This window comes from Pyrgilauda ruficollis, unplaced genomic scaffold (assembly GCF_017590135.1).
Source record: "Pyrgilauda ruficollis isolate IOZ18807 unplaced genomic scaffold, ASM1759013v1 scaffold196, whole genome shotgun sequence".
Taxonomy (NCBI): Eukaryota; Metazoa; Chordata; class Aves; order Passeriformes; family Passeridae; genus Pyrgilauda; species Pyrgilauda ruficollis.
The window spans coordinates 414,540-433,168 of NW_024518762.1; the positions used below are offsets into that span (position 1 = coordinate 414,540).

The 18,629-nt window shown below is 50.7% G+C and overlaps 1 protein-coding gene across 1 annotated transcript in view; it reads left to right on the plus strand.

Annotated features, from left to right (window-relative positions):
* The first annotated feature begins 2,579 nt into the window (after nucleotides 1-2,579).
* Nucleotides 2,580-18,629, plus strand: part of ACVR1 (activin A receptor type 1) — a 44,465-nt gene continuing 28,415 nt past the window's right edge. The window contains exon 1 of the mRNA XM_041466008.1: nucleotides 2,580-2,717. The gene's annotated coding sequence lies outside the window, so the exon portion shown is untranslated. The remainder of the gene's footprint in view (nucleotides 2,718-18,629) is intronic.

An 18,629-nucleotide genomic window follows, 5' to 3' on the forward strand; every position in this document is an offset into this window, starting at 1 on the left:
TCTTCTCTTTTGGAAAATGGTCCTTGTTAGAGCTGTATTTTCTCCCGAGGAACACCTACACTTCAGCTACTTGAATGTCACATTCAGCTACTTGGCAGTACACTGTGGAAAATCACTGGCCTTGTGCTGTTGAGCCAAATGTAGACCTATTTGTATTTTTAAGGGAATTAGTATTCTTTTCTCTGTTTAAAACATTCCTATTACTCATAGTGAGTCAAATCCTGGCCCCGTTTGGAGGGCTGTGCATAAATGGGCTGTATGCACAAAGGAGCTTCATTGGGAGCACTTTCCAAACCCTCTGTCCACCTGCCTGTTCCCGAGGGAACGAGCACTTGCCTGCTGGCCCCACCGCTGTGCCTGCTGCCCCTGCTGTCCCAGCCGGGCTGTGCCACGTCTCCTGTTCTGCTCCTCCGAGCTCCTCACCTCCTGTCTTGCAGATGCTCATGCTGCTGCTCGGGAAGCGCTGCCTGTGTGGAGGAAAAGCACAACCACATCCCTTGTGACAGGGGAGCAGAACCACACTGAGTCAGGTTGGAAAAGACCCCCGAGATCCTCGAGTCCGACCTGTGCCTGATCCCCACCTTGTCACTGTGACCAGAGCACTGAGTCCACATCCAGCCCTGCCTGGAGCACCCCCAGGACGGGGACTCCAGACCTCCCTGGGCAGCTCCTGCCAACGTCTCAAAGGCTTTGGAGTGGTCTCTCCTAAGGAGACCCGTGCCTGGGCCTCCACAGCTGCAGGAGGTGGTTCGGGCAGCCCTGGGGCTCGCTGCCATGCCGGGGACAGCAGGGACTCCTTGCAGGACAGCCTGTGGCTGTCCTTGCACAGCCCCTGGCACGGCCCCGCCGTGCCTGGCCAGGAGGAGCCCTGGCCGTGTGCTGGCTGCTGCGGGGTGCTGCAGCTGCAGGCTCACCTGCATGCAGCAGAGCAGTGCAGCAGCGGTGCCCAGGAACACACACGGCCTGGCCCGGGGCACGGGCAGGGCGAGCTCGGGGACCGTGAGGGCAGCCCCGGCTGACCCTGAGGGAATGTGGCAGCTGGGACAATGGGCCACCAGTCTGACCCTGGGCTGGTGGGACTTGCCCCCCAGTGCCCCCCAGTGCCCCCCGGGGCTCTGGCATCCCCCACTGCCCTGGGGAGGCACAGAGCGGTGCCGGGGCGCACACCCTGCACCACGGGGCTGGGCAGAACGTACGTGCAGCATCAGGTCAGTCTTGTTTGGGAATTTCTCACGTACGCGGTCTGTTCAGGATCGTCCGGATTTATTTAAAATGTGGGATGTCATGTCCTTGATCCATCACATCACAGTATAGGAGCTCTGTTGACAGTAATTAGATGCAGTTATTCTGGAAATCCGCTTCCCTTTCCTGCTCAGGAAGAAGCCCGTGCCTTTCCAGGAACCTCAGTGAGGCTGGCTTAGTGCAGCTGGCACAGGGACACTGGTTCCACCCAAGGTCAGCCTGTTTGCATCACGGTGACCTGCCCATGGCAGGCGGGGGAACAAGATGGGCTCTAAGATCCCTCCCAACACAAACCATTCTGGGATCCTGGGACTTGGAGTGTGATTCAAGGACCACGGTTGGAAGAATGTATGATTTTGGGGAATTAATTCAGGTGGATGACGGAGGGCTAAAACTTCAAGATGAAGGAAGACACCTTTGACCTTAAAAGTTATGATGTGACAATAACTAGTTTATGAATAATTTGGTGTGAAAATTGGAGTCAGATTTTTTTTTTTTTTAATAAAATTTAGCACATCAGTCCTGTACCAGGATATCTGCAGTGTGGCTGAGCCCTGGAGGCACCTCTGGGTGCTGTGTCAGCTCTGGCTCCTCGGCACAGCAGGGACAGGAGCTCCCGGAGCTGAGCAAGGCGCTGGAGCAGCTCGGAGCCCAGGAAAGGCTGAGGGAGCTGGGGCTGCTCAGCCGGGAGAGGAGCCGCAGTGAGAGGGGCTCAGCCCTGGCTGTCCCCGTGTGTCCGTCTGTCCCCGTGTGTCCGTCTGTCCCCGTCTGTCCCTCTGTGCAGGGAGGTCGGAGCAGGCCCGGGCTGTGCTCGGGCCCAGCGATGGCCCCAGGGCCGCGGGCAGGGCTGAGCCCAGGAGCTGCCGGCACAGGGGCAGAGCTCCTGCCCCGAGCAGAGCCCGGGGAGGGCTGCAGTCTCCTCCCGGGCCATCCCGAGCCACCCGGACACAGCAGGGACACGGCTGTGCCCCGAGCTCTGGAGGGGCACCAGTGACCCATGGGCTCTGCCAGTATCGGAACCGGACCCGGGCCCTGAGGCCGCCCACCGCCCCTGGACGCTTCTGTGCCTCCTTCCTGCTGCTCGGGACGGGCTTTCCGTTCCCCCGAGCCCGAGCCCGAGCCCGAGCCCGAACCCGAACCCGAGCCCGAACCCGAGCCCGAACCGGCACCCGAGCCCGAGCCCGAGCCCGAGCCCGAGCCCGACCCCGAACCCGAACCCGAGCCCGAGCCCGAGCCCGAGCCCGAACCCGAGCCCGCCGTGGCCCCGCGGCGCCGGCAGGGGGCGCTGGGCGGGGCGGCGGGCGGAAGTGACGCGCGGCCATTGCCGGTGCGGGCGCTGCCCCGCCCGCGCTCCTTTGTCAGCGGAGCCGCCGCCGCCCGCGGCCGCCCCCGGCCCCGCTGGCCCGAGCGGGGCAGCGCCGCAGCACGGCCAGCTCCGTCCGGCTCCGTCCCGCCCCGTGCTGCCGGCCCAGCGGGTGAGTCCCTGCCGCCGGAGCAGGTCGGCGCCGCCGCCGGGAGGGCTGGCGGGGGCGGCGCCGCGGGGTCCGGTCCGGGCGGGGGGCGCACAAAGGCCCCGCGGTGCCGCGGCCGCGCTCGGGGCGCGCAGCATCGCTGCGGTGCCGGGCGGGGCTGGGCTTCCCCTTCTCCCTGCTTTAACCAACTCGCGGTGTGTGCGGCCGGGCAGAGTGATCTCCCCGGCCGTGCGGCTGCGGAGCCTCCCGGGTGGGAGGCGCGGAGCGCGGCGAGCTGCCGTGGGTGTGCTGCCGCTGCCCACGGCAACGCGCGGGAGCTCCGGGGGCTCGTGGGGATAGCAGAGGCACAGGCCGAAGTCCCTGGTGCCAGGCCGTCTGCTGAGGGGGCTGCTGCCGCGGGCAGGGCCGCCGGGGCGGGCGGGCAGCGGGCGCGGGGCCGCGGCTCCGGGGCTCCGGGGCTCCGGGGGCTGGCTCCTGCCGGCTCGGGCTGCGGGGCAGGACGGGCCTGCGGCAGACAGCGGCTCTCAGCCCGCTCAGGTGTGCACGCTAACCTGGCGGCTCTCAACCCGCATGCTGGTGTGTGAAATCTGGGCCAGGAATGTAGTAGGGGAAGCTGCCCAGGCAGTATTTCCAACTCCGTCTGTTAAAAGTGCTAAAAGAACTTGTTTCTAGCAGTGCTTTTACGTAAATTGAAACGGATCCACTTTGTTTGCCAGTCGTTGAGAGGGCAGCTCCCTTCGCCGGGCTCTCAAGGAGCGCTCACGGAGGTGTGCTGGAGGCACCGCGCCTCGGGACGAGCTCACTGCGGAGCTGCCGGGGCTGCACCGAGCTGCAGGGCCGGCACGTTTGTACAAAACCACGTCTGAAAACCATGCGTTGAGCTCCCAGAAGAGAACAGATTCTTTTTCCAAATCTCGTGTGTTTTTATGGTTTGCATTGAAGCCCGGCTTCTCCTTGAAGAAGACTCCTGTGGCTATAGCAGTTAGCTGCGGGCAATGACAAGTCTATTTTTAAACTTTCACTTTTCTTTTGTTTCCTGTAATACGATCTTTGCTGTGATCCTTATACTCATCTTCAGAGGGACGGTGTCGACCTGGAATGCGGCAGGCACTTTGCAAATACTCTCGGAGCCCTGTCCTTGAAGGGCCGGAGCTGTTTGAAGAGTGCTGGGGTGCCTTGCAATTGAAATGGGAGAGCTGGAGTCCTGGCTGTGGAGAGCTCTCAAGTGCACGGCTCGGGCCTTTGATGGCCGAAACTTACTTTTTTTTTTGAGGAGGAGGTGTTAGAGATCTGTTTTAAGGGAACAAAAAGTTCCTGTATGCCCTGTGCTCTCCCCAGGAGGTGTTAAGTGTGTGCAGTGGTTTCAGAGGTTTGCCTTCCCTCGGGATTTGTTTGCTGGGATAAGACCTGCATTCCTCTGTTTCAGGGGGTGGTGTGTGCTCCTTGCCCAGTGGCACAGGACTTGGGAGCAGTTCCTGACTGTGGCCCTTTGCCTCTTTGTCTCCTCACACTGAGTGAGAGGTGTGTTTTGTTCTGTCTTCATTTTGGGACAAACTTTAAGGTCTGTTGCTGTGACTGAGTTCACGCCTCAACCTCCTTAGTTTGTAAATAATCAGCTCTTGCGGGCCTAAATCATGGTTAGGACAGAATTATATCAGGTGAAGCTGTTATTTAAACAAAACAACTTGAGGGGAGAAAAAGCCCCTTTATACGTTTTCATTTTTAAGTCTAATAATGTGTTTCAAAGTTTCAAGCTGGGAAAGGGAAATCCTACTGACCTGGTGCTGATGATGTTTCCAGAGGTGTTGCTGATATTCACTGCCTGGGAACCATTGTTAACTGGTTTTTTATGATTTACTAGGAAACAAATTTAGAAAATGATTTATTAGAAAAATATTTTAGCTGCAGAGCTGTTGAGTTTGTTGCCTCATGTTTATATTCTGTAGAGAATAGGATGGCTGTGTTAGTTACTGACAAAATTGGTGAAAACCGTGGTAGCGTGTGTGGAGGTTCAGCCTTGCCCTCCATGGGCACCACTCAGAAAGTGATTTTGGGCATATTGTGTTCCTGGAACTTGCAATTCAACACGCTTTGAGACGTGAGAATTTTATTGTATGCCTTAGTAGCTGAATATTTGATATTCTGGTGAATGTTCACGCTCTTCTCTTAACACGCATGAAGTTGGTTGCATTTTTTCTGCTGAGGTGACCTGCTGAAGATCACCTCTAACACTGAGTAGAAAGATCCTTTTGCAGGAGAATGCAAGTGTGTGGAGGAGCTGAGGTGAAAGGGGAGGGCTAAATATAGCCATTTCCTGCAGAACTTATCTGCTTTTGAGGCTGGCTTTCCAAATGGACCTGGTGTCTTCCAAGCCCTCGGTGAGGGTAGGAAGAGAACATGGGCGGGGGAAAGAACACCCGTGGGGTGTTGTGAGTGGGTTGTGTTTGTGGTTTTTGTTTTTTCCAGCCAGCTGGTACTCTGAAGTCATGCTTAAATTTAATGAAAGCCCGATGCTAAAATAGGATCTAGGGACAGCCGTCGTGAAATAATTAGGCACCCGTTCAGCCCTTCTTGTCCCTGCCAAAAAAAAGCTACTTGAATTCATTTACATTCTTGGTATTGGAGCTCTCAAATGGGCATCTTGGTACCTGCTCTAGTGTGTATAAACAGGTTGAAAACTTGTCCCACTCAGCTGTGCAGCTGTGAGGAGCTGCAGCAGATCGCAGTGGTGGTGTTGAACGCGGGTAATTGCTGAGGATTCGGATATGGCAGAGCGGGGTGACAGGCTGGCCTCAGCGGGGTGTGCACGTGGGCTAGGGCATGGATTACTTACTTTGGACCTGAGGGCAGTCAGGACTGAGAGTTCAAAAGCATTTTAGTTACGGAGATATCAGGTGCTATCAAGATCTTCACCTTTTGAGTGCTGCTGTGGACAAATTCTGTGGCCACATGTTGTGGGTGTAATGCATTTATACCCTGTACATATCTGTAAAAATCAGGAATGATGGTGTTTTCTGGCAGTGTTGGAAAGCTGAATTCACATGTGTTTGAAAACTGTTCTGGGATCACAAATTTATAAAATGTTGTTGACTACAAGATGTATGGAATTCCATGGAAATGCTTTCAAGAAATTCCTTTTTTTCCCCCGCTATGTTTGCAGCCAAAACATGGTTTTAGAGTAATGCTTTCAAAAGTGTAGAAGTACAGTCCAATGACAGTAAGTGGTTGTAGTGCAATAGTTTTCTGTGTTACACTGGACCATGCGTTTGCAGCTGACCCAGTCTCAGGTGATGGTAATCCCCTCCTTAACACGTGTTCATCTGGAATTGTCTGTGTACAGTGCTCACAGCTTCCTACTCCAGATGATTTGCCCCTGTAGATTGAGGTTGCTCAGAACACACTCCCAAATTTGTGCTCTGGTGAGAAGGTCCCAGAGAAGGAGCTGCAGTTGTAAAGCAGCACTGGAGCACACCTTTGCCGTGAAGCGCATGGGTGCTGTTTTTGGAAGGAGCGTGCCTGTGCTCCCAGTGCAGTAAGCACACAGCTGTTCCTGCGTGTGGGAGAAAGCAGCACTGCCGTTCAGTGCCGGCGTTCTCTGCTGGCACTTCACGTGCTGCTGCTACCCTGGAAGGCCAGAGCTGCCCTCGTGATCCATCTGCTCCTGAATGCTCAGCATCAGTGTGGCAGGTAGTGCAGATCCCTCCTTTGCTGTGCGCCTGCCTTCCCTGCAGTGCCTCACCTTGCTGGCTGTGCCGGGCTGTGCCTGGCAGCGTGCTGGGCCACGGCTTCTTGGACACAGGATTCTGCCAGTGCATTCCTTGTGCCTGCAAATTGTTGTGCCACCAGCTCTGAAACACCTCTCAAGCCCCCCGGATCAAGGTCCCTTATCCCAAGGGATGGAGTTCTGTTTGAATACAATGGCATTGAAAGTCCCTAGGCAATTGGGATAATCAGTATCCTTCAGCTCCACAGTTTCTTCAAGCTTGGGACCTGGTTTAGCTTTACAGGACGTTGGCTCAGCCTGGTTTTGCAAGGCTGGGTGAGGTGGTGTGTAAATAAACTGACTTGCTAAGGGGAGAAACGCTTGAAAGGAAATACTGTACAGATCTTAAAGTCACAATTGATGTGAGTAAATGGGAAGGGATGGTCTTAGGTAATTCCTTATTATGCAAGAAATGGGGAATACTGGGTGTAATCAATTGTCAGCAGCTTTAAAATGAAAACCAATAGTTTTTGTGTAGTGCCTGTTTAAGCTATAGACTGATTGAGGTGGGATATTCAGGAGCCTTATCCTTCTTTTGAGGAGCAGTTGGATCTGTTGGTAGGCCTGTGGGGGGCCAGTAAATGCAGTGATTCAGATGCAGTTTTGGGCTTGGGAATTTACCTCCAACTGGGAGGTGTGGGGTTGGAATGAGAGGAGGGTGGAAGAATGACCCTTTTATGCTTTTTCCTGAGCATCTGCTCCTGGCCTCTTCTGGAGTCAGGTTATTGCTGGCTGGGGCTGTGTGGCGTTGGCTGTTCCTCCCTTTGGTGTGCAGAGGCATTCAGTGGCTCTCACCCCACAAGTCCTGTTGTCGCTGCATCCTCCCTTCTGAAACACTCCTGGAGGGTCAGACCGAGTCACTGTTCCCTGCCCATGACGCTGCTGGAAAGATGGGTCTGAAAGTGTCTGGAGCCTGTTGTAGAGTAATTCCAGTCTGCTTTAGAGAAAGGAAGGCTTTGGCTTTGTTAAGAAAAGCTTATTAAAACCAAGACCTCCAGTTTGGTGATTGTCCAAGGCTGCCTTTGGAGTAATTTCTGTTGTGCGAAATAAGCAAGATGGAGATAGAAGATTGTGAGGGGGAACATCAAAAGCTGTTATCTGGGCCTTTTTACAGAAGGTGTGTTGCTGCAGCACTTAACCTTCTGTCCTGAGTGCCTGGAATGTTCCTTCTCAGCATGCTGAAGCTGGTCATCCTGTTGAATGGAAGCTGGTAGGAGGAGTTGTTCCTTGTCCTGCAGAGCAATTGTAGTGAGCTCGCTCGCTGGGCGTCGGGACTTTCTTGTTCTGACTGCAGGGCTCACCTCTGCTAATGAGCTGCAGAAGAGAGGCCGACAAACACCTCTTGTGATTGCAGGTCTGCTGTTTGCCTGGCGAGGCTCCTGTGACAGCAGGAGCGGCTGGCAGCCCGGATAGCTCCGAGCCTAGAGGTGGCTTCCCTTTGAAGTGCTGGGGGCTGCTGAGCCCTGCTTGCAGGAGCCGGTGTGCCTCAGCAGAGCCCTCCCCCGAACGGCTTGGGGTTCCTGGCCCTGTGGTTTGAGCCACTTGGGGCTGTGGCTGCACAAACCTTTTCACTGGCTGCTAATGGCAGGGGAGCAAGTAGTCCTGCTTCTCCTTCTCCGTGTTCTGTTCGTTTTCCAGTTCTGGCGTCTCTGGCCGTGTGATATACTGGATAAGGCATTCATTTGGTTGAAACTTAGTCTGCCTCTGCCAGGTTAGTTCTAACCCGGGTAAATTCCCAGGTATTGTGCTGGTGCTGAGGGGGGATTTCTGAGGGTAAGAGTGGCTGAGCAGATGCGGAGGGCTGTGAGCTGCCCCGGGTGTCTGTGCAGGCTGGTGCCTTCCCTGAGTGCGCCATGGAGCGTTTGGTGTGCCTCGTCCTGCTGGACCCGCTGTGCTGCGCTCCCCAGGGACAGTTCCTGCAGGTCCCCGTGCTGCTGGCGGGCTCTGGCCGTGACACCAGGGTGTGCTCGGACACGCATTTTGGGCGGCCCCACATGCCTGCCTGCCCTCCCTTCTCTGCAGGACGGTGACAGCCTGGCCAGCCTGTCCCCCGAGCTGCCCACGCTGCTCAGCCCGCTGGGGCGGGTGATGTCCTGTGCTCTCAGGTGCTGTGAACGCGAGGTAGAGCGATGGGAGCGAGATCTCCCTAGGAACAGATGTAAAATTAAACAAAATGCGTGTTTGTATTAGTCAGCCTAAACCAGACTGTGCTATTTAGGGCTCTCCATTGCAATAAACTTGTCTCTTGTATTTGTGTGGGAGGACTGCAACAATTAAAGTAATTTTAAGGCTGAATTTTAAAAGTGAAAACAAAATGAAAATATAATGGTTTGGTTTAAGAGAATATTAATTGTATCGTATTACGTTATAATACTCTTATGTTAGAGAAGAGATAGGGGATATGCTGCAGGTTGGTTATTGGTAAAAGCCATGTTCATGCTGCATGTCTGTACTACACATTAAAACTCTTCTTGACTTCATAAGGAGTAATTTTTAAAAAAAATCCACTTAATTGCAGCCCTTACTGCTGCTGGAGAGTAAACTGCTTGCTGCAGTTGTGGGTAGCAGCCTGCTAAAACATCGACTTTGATGGCATTGGGCTGGGTAAATCCCAGGCTGGAGTGATAAACAACATAGAGAATAAAATTTTCCATTCTCCAAAAGTTGCTGAATAGAACTTAAAAGACCAACTGACAATAAAGATAGAGATATATAAGTATGTGCACAGGATGGTAAATGTGAGTGGAACCACTGGGGAAAAAATAGAAAAAAAGGACAATTCCAGCTGATTTCAGGATCAGGAGGATGATTTGGCAGTAGAGTTTGTGGCAGTCAGTCTTGCAGGATTATACTGTGTTCTACTTCTCATTTTCTGTTCTCAGAACAAAACCATGTACAACTTCTAGTGCACCAGTCTGAGTGTTAAACTAACAAATTCATATCTCCTTAGGAGTGGAATTACAATAAGCTGTGCATTAAAAAAAGGCTATTTTTAATTTGACTTCTAAATACTGGCTCAAGTTAAATGATAAGAAAGAGCATTTGAGATGTACCCTTAGCACATGAAAAAAATACTGATCCTTGTGAATTAAAAAAAACACAACAAAATGGAAGGGTGTGTTCTCTTGGGGATTGTGATTACAGTAGAAAAATAAATACTTGAAAAACTTAGGAAATTCTTTTCTGGACATGCATTCTTACATATTGAGCATTGGTCTAAGTAACTTTTATTCCACTTGACCTTTATTTTTGGACTGAGTTGCAAAACCTGTCTGGATCCTGAGTCTAAATGAAATGATGATGATGAAAATTGCCATGCAAGCACCTTTTTACTCCACCCGTTCTCCTTCTTAGGGGTGACTAGGTGTGTATGTGGTGTGGGACCATCTCTGCTTATCTCTTGACTCGGAGCTGTCCTCCGTGCCAGAGGCAGCGCAGGATCTTACTTTGATGTCGTGTTCCTCTCCCTTTGGCTGAGTTGGGCAGCGCTTTGTGCCCAGGCCAGCTCGCAAACGCCCGTCTGTGTTCGCAGAGGTGCACCTTTGTGGTTGGGATGAAGGTTAAAGCCTTGGAGTCTTGGCTGTCCTCCAGCTTCTTTGCATAATTTGAACCCGTCTCTGTCCAGAAAGAAACATTCAAGTTATTTCAAGTCACTGGGATAGAAGAAAAAGCTCCACCTGAAAGGCTGCTCAGCGAGGGGGGCCGTGTTGCCCCACCTCGAACCCCGGCTCGTGTGCTGTGACAGCCTGGCTTCCGTGGCCTTTGCTCCCTGTCTGTTCTCATGGCTCCTGCCTTGAGCCTGTGCACTGCTTAAATTCTTGAACAACTCCTTGGCATGGCTTGTGCTCTCCCACATTAGCTGGTTGTCAGTTGGGCCTTTACCAATGTGCCAGAAATGCCACGTAGACACTTTTGTGTGTGTTTGTGGACCCGGCGTGTTTGCATCAGCCTCCAGTGGAGAATAATCTGAGAAACATGTCCCAGCTTGCTGAAACAATGCGGTGTTTTTTCTGTCTTGGTGTAAGTATTTTACACATTTGTAAGACTCATGTCATACCTCTAAAGCAAACCTGGGCATGGTTGTTCTGCAAAACCTGTTCTAAAATCTAAACCTGTTTATTCCCTTCCCTCCATACAGCTTCTTTATGGCACAAGTAATATTTGAAGAATGAGTGAATCAGTATGACTGTTCCTAAATTATGGAACTAAAAATCTGAACACCATCAGAAGTCTGAAAGAAATACGGTATTTCCATGCCTGATGCAAAAGTGGCATGTTTTAATGACTGGAAAAGTCTTTGACTTCATCTTTTTGGTTGGGATTTGATCCTGGACATTGTTTAGGCATTCAAAGAAAATATGTATTGGACTTTCATGTGGAACAGTGTCCAGGATTTTGAGGGAACTTAGTCTTGTTTCTCCATTAGGAAAGCCAGAATGCCATGCAGTGAGGAGCCAGAACAGCAAGCTGGGTTTTGAAGCTCAGTTTTCTTACACAGTAACTGGAATCTCTGGTGAGGAATTGGTGTTCCTGAGGCTGCAGTGCAGTTTTGTGCCTTCTGTAACAAAGGATCTGTGAGGAGTAAAACCTACTTTATTTCCAGTCTGGGGATTTGTAAAACTTTGACATGCAGCCCAATTATAATTATGTTGGTTTAGTTCCCAAAGTGGACGCTCTTTATTCTAAAAGAGGCCCTACTGTGTGCAACCAGGAGTATTGAAGGCCCTGAAGTGTTAGCGTTTGAATGGTTTTGGCTTAGCTTTAAAATAAATATCTACTGGATATGGAGCTCTGGGGAGTGGACTAAAGCAAATGGAAAAGGTGAATTAACTGGAAGCTGTTCCGCAAGGCTGGGTCCATAGAGCTGCAGCACAGCAACACAGTGGCAGATGGAGGCGGAAGAAAGGCATTTGGGAGCTCGCTTGTGTTCTGAGCCTGGTGTGCAGGAGGTGCAGTTCAGAGGCTGCTGTTCCTCTGCACGGGGTTCTGTCACCATTGTTCCTGCTCCGCAGCATCAGTCCTGGGTGGCCCCAGCAAGCTTCCTGTGAGTGAGAACCGTTCCTGGCAGCTCTGGAAAGTCTGCCGTGTTTGTCTCCTGGTACTTGATGGTTCTCCTGAGACCTGGGTGTAAGCATCAACAGGTTTCCTCCTTGAAGACAGAGATTCAGTTTTGCTGTCTGTGATGGAAATCTGGAAAGAGGAGCACGTACGCTTCTTCAGGGCTGTGTGTGCCACAGGGTGACTGAGCAAAACAAATTGGCAAATCCTTGTTTTTCTGGGAGGGAAGGAGCCTCATGCAGAGCTTTTGGCTGCCTCCTGGTAGGAATTCACATGTCTGTGAGCTGAAAGTGGCCCTGGCTCTGGGGCTGCAAGGTTTATGGGGTGAAGAGTCCTTGTGCTGGGAGTGAAGGTGGTCTCTGCTGTAGGGTCTCCTTTAGGAGAGTTCTGGAGAACCAAGATGGTGTTTGGCCCCCGTTACAGGTGCAAGTAACTAGGGGTCAGTGTGCAGGAGGGGCACTCAGGGACACTCTGTGGGACTCGGTCAGAGGAGGGGATGGCAAAGGTCAGGCCTGTGGCCAGGTGTCTCTGACAGAGTAAGTTACTGCTTTCCAGCTGATAATTGGTGCTGTTCACCTCTGCACGTGCTTCTTGTCCTGGGCGTGTGGATGAAACAGCGGCTGGAAGCACGTCAGTGAGGTCCTGGGTGGGCTGCCTTCTTCTGGTGACCACAGGTGTGGTGCCCCGGCGTCGTGGCAAGGTCCTTGCTGGCAAGTCAGGAGAAATATGATGGCAAAGGATTGCTGTGTTTGGCTTGGGATGGCCTTGCCTGAGAGGTTCCAGGGGCACTTGTGACGTCTGGCAGGGTGGGACTGTGGTTTTTACAGCTGTTCTTGTAGGCAGTGCACGGGCTCTGCTCCGGGTGTGGATGCTGGAGAGCACAGCCCTTTGTGCCTGCACTGGCTGGGACCCTCCTGGGGGGCTGCGGGGTCCCCCAGAGCGGCACGGCTCGCCCAGCCCAGCCTGAGCGGGCGTAGAAAAGCTTTGTTCTGAAATGCTGGCCAGTGTGAACGCAAAGGGACGTGAACCCAAACCAAAGCCACAAACAGCAGTGACCCAGAGGCTGTAAGTGAAGCCTCTGAGGGGATGGCGTGCCAGCAGTGGGAAAGGATAAAGGATACCAAATGTGGGGTTTTTTTCTCCAAGTTCTGAAATATTCTTCTAAAAATCTTTGGGCTTTTTTGACATGATTGATCTTGTTTCAGTCCCACAGGTGTGTTTGGTTGTATGTGAAAGAAGAATTCTTCTGAACTTGAGTTCATAAAGGCATATTAATTAAAAAATGAATGTTGGACAAGCCAAAAACACTTGCATGTCATAATTGTTTGAAAGACGCCTGTGAGTGTGTTGGCTGACAGCTTGGCGCAGCTTGCAGGTTTTACCCAAATTGTTCTTAGGACCACAGCTGGAGGAGAAAAGTGCTTAATGTGTTACCTTCTTTTTGGAGATAATTACGGGTTTTGAGTAGCTCCTGTGTCAAGGAGGAAACCAAGGCCAGAGAGGCTTGTATGGCCAATGTGAGCTAGAGCTGAGCATGAAGGTAAGGTGGGTGTTCGGTCAGTTTCCTGAGACACCAAGGAAATGTTTGAGCATCTGATCTTGAAGGGAGATTCTGTTGATTCTCTGATCTTGAAAGGCTACTTTCTTACAAAACAAACAAACAAAAAACCCACTAAGAACATGTCTTCTCTGTTAAAGGAATTTCAAATGTTTAAATACAGTAATAGAACATAGTAAATATTTTGCATGTAAAACATGCAAAAAAAATAGCATCTGATGTTCTGAATTATGAACTAGCAAGCTAAAACTTAGACTAAATTAGACTTGGAACAAATCTTTTTGGAAAGATTTGAGGAATTCATGAGATTTTCATTGCTGAGCTGACTCTGCCCTGAAGGTCGTGCAGAAACAGGCGGCACCTTTGGGGTTGTGCGTCTGGAGTATAAAAGTAAAAATTACTTTAAATGGCTGAAGTGTTTTGGGTTTACTTTAATTTGTATTTTTGTTTACTTGTTTTTCATAAAAACCCACAGCAAATGCTAAATAAAGTTTGCTAAATGCTCAGCCCAGCTGCATCATGAGGCGGGTTTAAAGGTGGTTAAACACTCCCTCCCATCTAAGAGGTCAGAATTTTGGAGGGTTTCAGACCTTCCACGCTGTCGTGGCAGTGTGTGGGCCGTGCACAGGGGCTCCCACAGGCAGCAGAGCAGATCCCGGAGCTGAGATGCAGGGTGCTCTTGTCTCCCGACGAGCTCCCCGTGCTGCCTTAGGTCAGGCCAGCTCGAGCTGCAGGTCCTGAGCCCTTGGGCTAGAATGGGGTCTTGCTTGCAAAAGGCCTTGATAATTTTTCTTGCATAATGAGCACAGTCAGGCCACTGACTATTCTCCTATTAAAAATAAACATTAAAGTATTGTATTTACAAGAGTGAGGAATCAAAACAAAAGTTTCCTTTTCCATAAAAATGAGGACCCGAGTTTCTGGGTGTTGGAGTAGAGGGATGGAGAGGGAAACGGTCTTTAAAGACTATTTAGTTAGTTTTAACAAGATGTTCATTTGCCTTCAGCAACAATTAAACCTTTCTTAGAAAAGAACAAAAATAAGTACAAAATCAGATCTAAAATTGGTTATTTAAATTGTTCTCAACTTCCTGACTTAAATCACCTTGATCAACTTGGAAGCATTTAACGACACACCAAAACCTGAAATGAATATTCCACCCATACAAATGTAAAATGCTGTTTTGAAAATTTCAGGTAACCAGGTAAAATTCTAAGTGTGTGGGTTGTGGGGGAATTTTTTTGTTTTGTTTGTTTTAAACTTTGAATTTTGAGTCATTATGCTCACACAATTACTCAGTTGGGTTTATTTTTCATTTCTGTAGCTGTTTTTTTCCTGGTAGTAGTCCAAAGAAAGTTCCATCCCAAGTACATCCCTGCTCAGGTGGAGTGAGATACTCCAGGTAGTGCTGAAGTCAGTCAGCGTGGTGCTCCTTGCTGGGAGCAGCTTGTGCAGCCTGGCTGGATTTTCGGGTGGCCAGGGGCTGCTTTCTGCCAGGCAGCCGTGCAAACCTGCAGAGAGCTCGGGCTTCTCCAGCCCTCCCTAGACTTGCTCGTTTGGCAGCTCTGCCCCTGGGAGGTTTACCACAGAATTATTGTGAAGCTGTTTGATTTCTTCGTAGCCCTGCTGTGGGAACTCAGTGTTTTGGGGGTTTTTTTGTGGCTCGTTCTGCCTGCTCCAAGCTGGTGCTGCTGGTACCTCTGTCATGGTGCAGTGACATCTCAGGCCTTTGCAGGGGTGACAGCAGAGCTGTTGAACATCTGCTGCCCTCTCCTCCTCACCTTGTGGCAGGTGAGCTGGGGCTGTGTTGTTTGGTCAAATACAGACCACGGAGCAGAGCCTCTGCTTGGAATTTGTGTTCGCAGCAGTTTGCACACAAGACCTGCCTTGTGCTCCAGGCTTGCCTGTGGTGCTGCGAGGAGCCTGTCTGCCTCTGGCTGTATGGAGGTGGGACGGCGGCAGGACTCCAGAGCACCGAGTGCTGCAGGGACCTGCGGGGTTTATTGCTGCTGGACGAGGTAATGTGCAGTCCCAGGTCCAAAAATAGGTGTCTGAGCAGCTGCAGGTGAGGAGTCATTTCTTAGCAGAGTTCTTAGCCACAGCTCAGTTGTTAGCAGTAGGGTTTCTTGCAGCAGTGTGTTTGTATCAGTAGGTCAGTGTTGATTGGTGTCCAGCAACCTTTGTCTTCCCCAAATGATCACTTTGAGGAACTTGGAGTGAGTGGAAATGATCATGGGTTAAGAATGGGAACAGAAGAAGAGACGAGATCAAAGTGCTTTTCTTGGTTAAGTAGTTCAGTGGTGTAACTTGTGTAGGTCGCTACGGTTCAGTTTCCTGCGTGGTCATGAAATGGGTATTGGAGAATGCTGCTGCAGTGCTCTTGGGATTCAGGGAGATGCTGGGCACAGCAGATTTTGTTTGACTGCATAAATCTCTCTTCATGAGAGACAAACCCAAGCGATAACCAGGTTCACAGTGACTCGCTGGTTTTAGCTTCAAGCCCTGCTGGGCCAGGTTGTGATTATCTTTGCTCTGGGAAGCCGTGAGGAATGGTAGATAATCTGTCCTGAAAGTGGCGAGAGGGACACACGGGAAGTCCTTGCCATCAGACCTCAGTGAGACATGTTTGGGCAAAGCTCTGGTACAGAGGAACTCAGTCTTGTCCATGTTTGTGGTGAACGTTCCCACAAACTGTGAAAGGACTGTGCACATCAGTAGGGGTGACTGCTGTTTTTACTAGCTCATACTCTTCAAGTGAGTTCATATTATTCAGTCAGTTCTGGGGGTTTTGGAGAGGATTTAGTATTTTTTTTTTTTTCAGCCTACTGTCAGAAAAATAATGTATTTAAAGCATTGATAGAGAATTTGTTTATTCAGCTCAGATCTGCGTGTTTGCTGGCACTGCTCAGCTTCCTTTGGAGTGCCTGGCTGCTTCAGGGCAGGCTGGGGACCCACGGGGACGGGCTGGGCGGGCCAAGTGTCACTGCTGCTGAGTACTATTGCTGTGAGTTAATCCTGCTTTTCAGAGGGGAAATGGCTAATGTGTGAGTAGGTGCCTTGTGAACAAGCAACAGCTGGGTGCAAAGCAAAAATCTGCTAAAACATGACTAATTTCTGAGTGTTGCATAGAGTTTCTGTCTGTATTCAGCAGCAAATTACCATTTTGAGCTTATGCTGCTGTTGCTTCACTGGAGTTGGCATGAGCTGTGTGTTTGAACTGATGGTCATTGCTATGAGACTGTCAAAGCATTGGTACAATGTGAGGTTGGCTCTCTGTCCTTCCACTTGCAGCACGGCCCATTCTGTTCAACGAGAACGATTTTAATTGGGTTCTACTCTGTGTTATGTTAAAACTCTGATGCTAGGCACAGAAACCTGTGACACTTGTTTTGTTTGTTCCTGAAAACATACACTTCATTCTGCTTTGGCCATTCAAATTGGTTTTACATGATTGTCAGCTGAAAATAATGCTGCGATTGGCAGCAGCATGGCAGCTTCCTGCAGCCCGGGACCAGCAGTGGGGTAACTCGTCCAGGGGGGCTGGGAAATGAGAATTCCTGCTCCGAGAGCGTTGGTTGCTTAGCAGGCAGCAGTGTGGCCTTGGGCAAGGGCTGTCCCGGCACCCCGGTGGCAGCTCCGTGTGCTGGGACCTGGAGCTGCCCGCCAGTGGGGGGGAGTGGGACAGCGGAGCTGGGAGAGCATCTCGGCACCATCTGGAGAACATCTGGAGAGCATCTCGGCCGCCATCGCCTGGCCCTGTGTCCCCGAGCGCCCAGCTGGGCTGGGGCAGCTGTGGGTGAGGCCGGGAGCGCCGGCACACGCGGGGGAGAGGAGAGCTTGGCTGGTGAGGTGTGCAACTGCAGTGGATGGCTGGTTAGAAAATAACCAGTAGTCATGACTTCTGTTAATTAACTACTAAGAGTTAAATAAATGTTGTTGGAAAAACTAGTCTGTGTTTATTTGGCACGTCTCTCTCCAGCCGAGGCTGGTGCTAGTTGGTACACGCTCCACTGCTGAGCCTGTCTGCAGCGTGGTTTTATGTTTTCCATCTGTATTGATTTTCATGATTCATTGACCATGATCTAAGCAAAAAGCACACTTAAATGACACTGGAGACAGCTGTCTGTTAAAGTAGGACCTTTATGTAGTCTGAAATGGCGCCAGGTTTTTCTTTCATTACTTTATCAAGTAACACACACAAGTAATATTCTTTGTTTAATTTCCTTTTCTAGGTCACTGGTATGTCACCTCTCTTTTGTGCAAGGAGCAGATGGTAAATTCTTACTCTAAACTTCGCTATCGGTTTTGCTCCTGTTATTTTTCTGATAATCATTTGAGGTTATTCTGAAATGGAAGGGGCCTTACATTGTGTTTGGGAGTCTCTATGAAGGAATCAGTTCTTCTCCCTGTGGAGCTGTTCGGAAGGTACATGTGGGAAGTTCAGATAAAAGCAGAAACGTATAAAGCTTGGGAAGCTGATGTGTAGCTTTTTCCAGTTACAATCTGTCTCTCTTTGTGTGGCAGGCTGAAGTTCCAGATGTTGTTTTGGCTTGGAGATAGTGGATAGGGGAAAAATAAGCATTCTAATGTTAACAGAGTCAGCCTGTCTGGATCTGAGCTGACAGGAAAAGGGAGAGATAAAACCTTCCTTAATGCTGTATGCAGTGCTGGAGAGCCAGGACGGCTGTCCCTGGAAAGCAGTGCCGGGCTGGGGCCACCACCGTGACCTGCTTCGGGTGTGCACCCCCCTTTGCCTGTTAAAAGTTAATTCTTACCCCTCTTGGCATCCTGCTTGCCCTCAGCAGCTGCCTCTGGGTTTTGGGGGATGCAGAGCTGAGGCGAGGGGCTGTCGGTCAAACACACTTTTGGGGTCAGGTGGCTCTATGGCTCTTACCCGCGTTGGGCCTCTCTCTTGGAGCACCAGTGGGTTTTTGGAGGCTTGTCCCTGCCAGGAGCTCCCTATATTGTGAGTTGCAGAGTGGTTTGGGCGTGTGTGTGCTGGATTTCTTCTAGAGGAGACTAAGCTGCAGGCTCTGTTCCTGGTGTATGGCACATGTGCTCTGTCCTGAAACGTGGGCGTCAAGTTCTCAGCCTCTGCTGGGCAGCTTGGAGCCATATGTGGTAGCACCTTCCAGTGAGGGGACCCAGGTCAATCCACTCTGAAGTAAGAGTGCTGAAATGCATGTGAGGAGTACATGTGGTGGCCAGAATTAGTGCTGGATTAGTCCATAGGTTATAGGTATAATAGTCCATCAATTTTCTGTGTTATATTAAATGCATAAATATACTGTGTCCTGTGTCTCTTTCATACCTGTTCATCCTGTCAGGCTTATTTCCAAAATGTATGAGCAGATTGTTTTTAATTAATCGCTGAAGTTCTGGTGACTTCCTCCTTAATCTTTTTTCCCCTCTTTCATTACTGAGTCTAGGCAGTAAGAGTTTCTGGTCAGTGGCCCATCCCCACGCCTGTCTTTCCCACCGTGGCGTAGAGTCCTTTGGGCTTTCTGGCCTGAGAGAGCAGTTCTGGTGAGAATGC